The 6,366-nt window shown below is 39.8% G+C and overlaps 1 non-coding gene across 1 annotated transcript; it reads left to right on the forward strand.

The window, feature by feature from the left end:
* The first annotated feature begins 5,188 nt into the window (after window positions 1-5,188).
* Window positions 5,189-5,296, forward strand: LOC112739449 (small nucleolar RNA R71). Its single transcript, XR_003170384.1, has one exon. It is a non-coding gene; the product is annotated as a small nucleolar RNA R71 (small nucleolar RNA).
* Window positions 5,297-6,366: the final 1,070 nt, after the last annotated feature.

Here is a 6,366-nt window from a genome sequence, read left to right on the forward strand (position 1 = left end):
GTTCAGGGAGGTCAGAATCCAACAGCATCAGTAGTCCTTCTTCAACCTCTGAATCTGATTTTTGCTCAAGTCCCTCAATTTCAGCCAGAAATTACCTGAAATCATAGAAAAACACACAAACTCGTAGTAAAGTCCAGAAATGTGAATTTAACATAAAAACTAATGAAAACATCCCTAAAAGTAACTAGATTCTACTAAAAACATACTAAAAACAATGCCAAAAAGCGTATAAATTATCCGCTCATCACAACACCAAACTTAAATTGTTGCTTGTCCCCAAGCAAATGAAAATCAAATAGGATAAAAAGAAGAGAATATACTATAAATTCCAAATTATCAATGAAACATAGCTCCAATCAGATGAGCAGGACTTGTAGCTTTTTGCCTCTTAAATAGTTTTGGCATCTCACTTTATCCATTGAGGTTCAGAATGATTGGCATCTATTGGAACTCAGAGTTCAGATAGTGTTATTGATTCTCCTAGTTCAGTATGTTGATTCTTGAACACAGCTACTTTATGAGTCTTGGCCGTGGCACTAAGCACTTTGTTTTCCAGTATTACCACCGGATACATAAATACCACAGACACATAATTGGGTGAACCTTTTCAGATTGTGACTCAACTTTGCTAAAGTCCCCAATTAGAGGTATCCAGGGTTCTTAAGCACACTCTGTTTTTGCTTTGGACCTTGACTTTAACCGCTCAGTCTCAAGTTTTCACTTGACACCTTCACGCCACAAGCACATGGTTAGGGACAGCTTGGTTTAGCCGCTTAGGCCAGGATTTTATTCTTTTAGGCCCTCCTATCCACTGATGTTCAAAGCCTTGGGATCCTTTTTATTTACCCTTGCCTTTTGGTTTTAAGGGTTATTGGATTTTTGCTCTTGCCTTTTGGTTTTAAGAGCTTTTGGCTTTTTCTGCTTGCTTTTTCTCTTTTTTTTTTTCGCTATTTTTTCTATTTTTTTTTCTGCAAGCTTTTGTATTCACTGCTTTTTCTTGCTTCAAGAATCATTTTTATGATTTTTCAGATTATCAAATAACATGTCTCCTTGTCATCATTCTTTCAAGAGCCAACATATTTAACATTCTTAAACAACAACTTCAAAAGACATATGCACTGTTCAGGCATTCATTCAGAAAACAAGAAGCATTGTCACCACATCAATATAATTAAACTAAGTTCAAGGATAAATTCGAAACTCATGTACTTCTTGTTCTTTTGAATTAAAACATTTTTCATTTAAGAGAGGTGATGGATTCATAGGACATTCATAACTTTAAGACAAAGTTACTAAATACTAATGATCATGTAATAAGACACAAACATGGATAAGCACTCAACATAAAGAAAACGAAAAACAGAGAATGTAAGAACAAGGAATGAGTCCACCTTAGTGATGGTGGCATTTTCTCCTTGAGGAACCAATGATGTCCTTGAGCTCTTCTATGTCTCTTCCTTGTCTTTGTTGCTCCTCCCTCATTGCTTTTTGATCTTCTCTAATTTCATGAAGGATGATGGAGTGCTCTTGATGTTCCACCCTTAATTGTCCCATGTTGGAACTTAATTCTCCTAGGGAGGTGTTGATTTGCTCCCAAAAATTCTGTGGAGGAAAGTGCATCCCTTGAGGTATCTCAGGGATTTCTTGATGGTGAGCTTCCTCATGCGTTCTTGAGCTCCATGAGTGGGCTCTCTTGTTTGCTCCATCCTTTTCTTAGTGATGGGCTTCTCTTCCTCAATGGGAATGTCTCCTTCTACGAAAGCTCCAGCTGAGTAACATAGATGGCAAATAAGATGAGGAAAAGCTAGCCTTGCCAAGGGAGAGGACTTTTCGGCTATTTTGTAGAGTTCAAGGGAGATGACTTCATGAACTTCTTCTTCCTCACCAGTCATGATGCTATGAATCATGATGGCCCGATCCACAGTAACTTCAGATTGGTTGCTAGTGGGGATGATGGAGCGTTGGATGAACTCCAACCATCTTCTAGCCACAGGCTTAAGGTCCAGTCTTCTAAATTGAACCGGTTTGCCTTTTGAGTCAATCTTCTATTGAGCTCCTTCCACACATATGTCCATGAGGACTTGGTTCAACCTTTGATCAAAGTTGACCCTTCTAGTGTAGGGGTGTGCATCTCCTTGCATCATAGGCAAGTCAAACGCTAACCTCACATTTTTCGGACTAAAATCTAAGTATTTCTCCCGAACCATGGTGAGATAATTCTTTGGGTTCGGGTTCTTACTTTGATCATGGTTCCTAGTGATCCATGCATTGGCATAGAACTCTTGAACCATTAGGATGCCGACTTGTTGGATGGGGTTTGTTAGAACTATCCAACCTCTTCTTTGGATTTCATGTCGGATCTCCGGATACTCATTTCTCTTGAGCTTGAAAGGGACCTCGGGGATCACCTTCTTCTTGGCCACAACATCATAGAAGTGGTCTTGATGAGCTTTGGAGATGAATCTTTCCATCTCCCATGACTCGGAGGTGGAAGCTTTTGTCTTCCCTTTCCCTTTTCTAGAGGATTCTCCGGTCTTGGGTGCCATCAATGGTAATGGAAAAACAAAAAGCTTATGCTTTTACCACACCAAACTTAGAATATTGCTCGCCCTCGAGCAAGAGAAGAAAGAATAGATGAATAAGAAGAAGAAAATACGGAGGAGAGGAGGGAGAGGTGTATTCGGCCAAGAAGGGGAAGAGAGGGTTGTGTTGTGTGAAAATGAGGAAGAATGGAAGGCTTTATATAGGGAGGGGAGGGGGGGTTTAGTTTCGGCCATATAGGGTGGGTTTGGGTGGGAAATTGATTTTGAATTTTGAAGGTAGGTGGAGTTTATGAGGTAGGTTTATGGGAAAGAGTGGATGGATGTGAGTGGTGAAGTGGTGATAGGGAAGAGAGATTGAGGTGATTGGTGAAGAGTTTTGGGGAAGAGTGTTTATTGGGAAGAGAGGATGAACATTGAGAAGAGGGAAGAGAGTGAGTGGTGGTAGGTGGGGATCCTGTGGGGTCCACATATGCTGAGTTGATCCTGTGGGGTCCATAGATCTTGAGGTGTCAAGGATTTGCATCCCTGCACCAATTAGGCATGTAAAATGCCTTTGCATGCAATTCTGGCGTTTAAACACCGAATTGATGCTTGTTCTGGGCGTTCAGTGCCCAGATGCAGCATATTTCTGGCGTTGAACGCCAGCCAGATGCTTGTTTCTGGCGTTCAGCGCCAGCTCTTCCTCAGTGTGCATTTCTGGCGTCTGAACGCCAGGATGCTGCTTGTTTCTGGCGTTCAACGCCAGATCCATGCTCTGTTCTGGCGTTGAACGCCAGCCAGATGCTCTTTACTGGCGTTTAAACGCCAGTAAGATCCTCCTCCAGGGTGTGATTTTTCTTCTGCTATTTTTGATTCTGTTTTTAATTTTTCTATTTATTTTGTGACTCCACATGATCATGAACCTAATAAAACATGAAAAACAATAAAAATAAAAATAAAATTAGATAAATAAAAATTGGGTTGCCTCCCAACAAGCGCTTCTTTAATGTCAATAGCTTGACAGTGGGCTCTTATGGAGCCTCACAGATGTTCAGAGCATTGTTGAGACTCCCCAACACCAAACTTAGAGTTTGACTGTGGGGGCTTTAGTTGACTCTGTACTGAGAGAAGCTTACTGTGCCTCTTTTCCATGTTTACAGAAGGATGTCCTTGAGTTTTAAACTCAAGGGAGTCCTCATTCAATTGAAGGACTAGTTCACCTCTGTTAACATCAATCACAGCTCTTGCTGTGGCTAGGAAGGGTCTTCCAAGGATGATGGATTCATCCTCATCCTTCCCAGTATCTAGGATTATGAAATCAGCAGGGATGTAAAGGCCTTCAACCTTTACTAATATGTCCTCTACTTGTCCATAAGCCTATTTTCTGGAATTGTCTGCCATTTCTAATGATATTTTAGCAGCTTGTACCTCAAAGATTCCCAGTTTCTCCATTACAAAGAGTGGCATGAGGTTTATTCCTGACCCAAGGTCACATAGAGCCTTCTCAAAGGTCATGGTACCTATGGTACAAGGTATTAGGAACTTTCCAGGATCTTGTTTCTTCTGAGGCAATCTCAGTTGATCCAATGCATTTAGTTCATTGGTGAACAGGGGAGGTTCATCTCCCCAAGTCTCATTAACAAATAAATTGGCATTCAGCTTCATGATTGCACCAAGGAACTTGGCAACTTGCTCTTCAGTAACATCTTCATTCTCTTCAGAAGAAGAATACTCTTCAGAGCTCATGAATGGCATAAGAGGTTCAATGGAATCTCTATGGTCTCTAGATGAGTCTCAGATTCCTTTGGTTCATCAGAGGGAAACTCCTTATTGATCACTGGACGTCCCAGGAGGTCTTCCTCCTTGGGATTCACGTCCTCCCCTTCCTCTTTGGATTTGGCCATGATGGTTATATCAATGGCCTTGCACTCTTCTTTTGGATTTTCTTCTGTATTGCTTGGGAGAGTACTAGGAGGGATTTTAGTGATCCTTTTACTCAGCTGGCCCACTTGTGCTTCCAAATTTCTAATGGAGGACCTTGTTTCATTCATGAAACTCACAGTGGCCTTAGATAGATCAGAGACTAAGTTTGCTAAATTAGAGGTATTTTGTTCAGAGTTCTCTGTCTATTGCTGAGTGGATGATGGAAAAGGCTTGCTATTGCTAAACCTGTTTCTTCCACCATTATTAAAGCCTTGTTGAGGCTTTTGTTGATCCTTCCATGAGAGATTTGGGTGATTTCTCCATGAGGGATTATAGATATTTCCATATGGTTCACCCATGTAATTCACCTCTGCTATTGCAGGGTTCTCAGGATCATAAGCCTCTTCTTCAGCAGATGCCTCTTGAGTACTGTTGGATGCAGCTTGCATCCCATTCAGACTCTGAGAAATCATATTGACTTGCTCAGTCAATATTTTATTCTGAGCTAATATGGCATTCAGAGTATCAATTTCAAGAACTCCCTTCTTCTGAGGCGTCCCATTACTCACAGGATTCCTCTCAGAAGTGTACATAAACTGGTTATTAGCAACCATGTCAATGAGTTCTTGAGCTTCTGTAGGCGTTTTCTTTAGGTGAATGGATCCACCTGCAGAAGTATCCAATGACATCTTAGCTAATTCAGACAGACCATCATAGAATATATCTAGGATGGTCCATTCTGAAAGCATGTCAGAAGGATACTTTTTGGTCAGTTGCTTGTATCTCTCCCAAGCTTCATAGAGGGATTCACCTTCTTTCTGTCTGAAGGTTTGAACATCCACTCTAAGCTTGCTCAGCTTTTGAGGAGGAAAGAACTTGGCTAAGAAAGCCGTGACCAGCTTATCCCAAGAGTTCAGGCTATCTTTGGGTTGAGAGTCCAACCACACTCTAGCTCTGTCTCTTACAGTGAAAGGGAAAAGCATGAGCCTGTAGACTTCAGGATCTACTCCATTAGTCTTAACAGTATCACAGATCTACAAGAATTCAGTTAAGAACTGAAAAGGATCTTCAGATGGAAGTCCATGGAACTTGCAGTTCTGCTGCATCAGAGAAACTAGTTGAGGTTTAAGCTCAAAATTGTTTGCTCCAATGGTAGGGATGGAGATGCTTCTTCCATGTAAATTAGAATTAGGTGAATTAAAGTCACCAAGCATCCTCCTTGCATTATTATTATTTTCGGCTGCCATCTCCTCTTCCTGTTCGAAAATTCCTGTAAGGTTGTCTCTGGATTGTTGTATTTTAACTTCTCTTAGTTTTCTTTTCAGAGTCCTTTCAGGTTCAGGATCTGCTTCAACAAGAATGTTCTTGTCCTTGCTCCTGCTCATATGAAAAAGAGGGAACAGAAAAATAATAATAATAGGGATCCTTTTTGCCCAAGTATGGAGGTTTCCCTGTGTGAGTAGAAGAAGAAAAGAATGTAATGTAAAGAAGAGAAGAAGAGGGAGGAGAATCCAAACACAAGGGTGAGGATAACAGAGATATGAGATCAAGAGAAGTATTAGTAAGTAATAAATAAATAGAAGAAGATGAGAGGAAGAAGTTTTCGAAAATAAATTTTGAAAAGGGGTTAGTTATTTTCGAAAATTAGATAAGAAATAAGGTTAGAATTAAAATTTGAAATAATTAATTAATTAAAAAGAATTTTGAAAAAGAGGGAGGTATTTTCAAAAATTAGAGAGGGATAGTTAGTTAGGTAGTTTTGAAAAAGATAAAATACAAACAAAAAGTCAATTAGTTAGTTGAAAAAGATTTGAAAATCAATTTTGAAAAGATAAGAAGATAAGAAGTTAGAAAAGATATTTGAAAATCAAATTTTTGAAAAAGATAAGATTTTTTTTAAAAAAAAAGATATGATAGGAAT

Source organism: Arachis hypogaea, chromosome 13 (assembly GCF_003086295.3).
Source record: "Arachis hypogaea cultivar Tifrunner chromosome 13, arahy.Tifrunner.gnm2.J5K5, whole genome shotgun sequence".
Taxonomy (NCBI): Eukaryota; Viridiplantae; Streptophyta; class Magnoliopsida; order Fabales; family Fabaceae; genus Arachis; species Arachis hypogaea.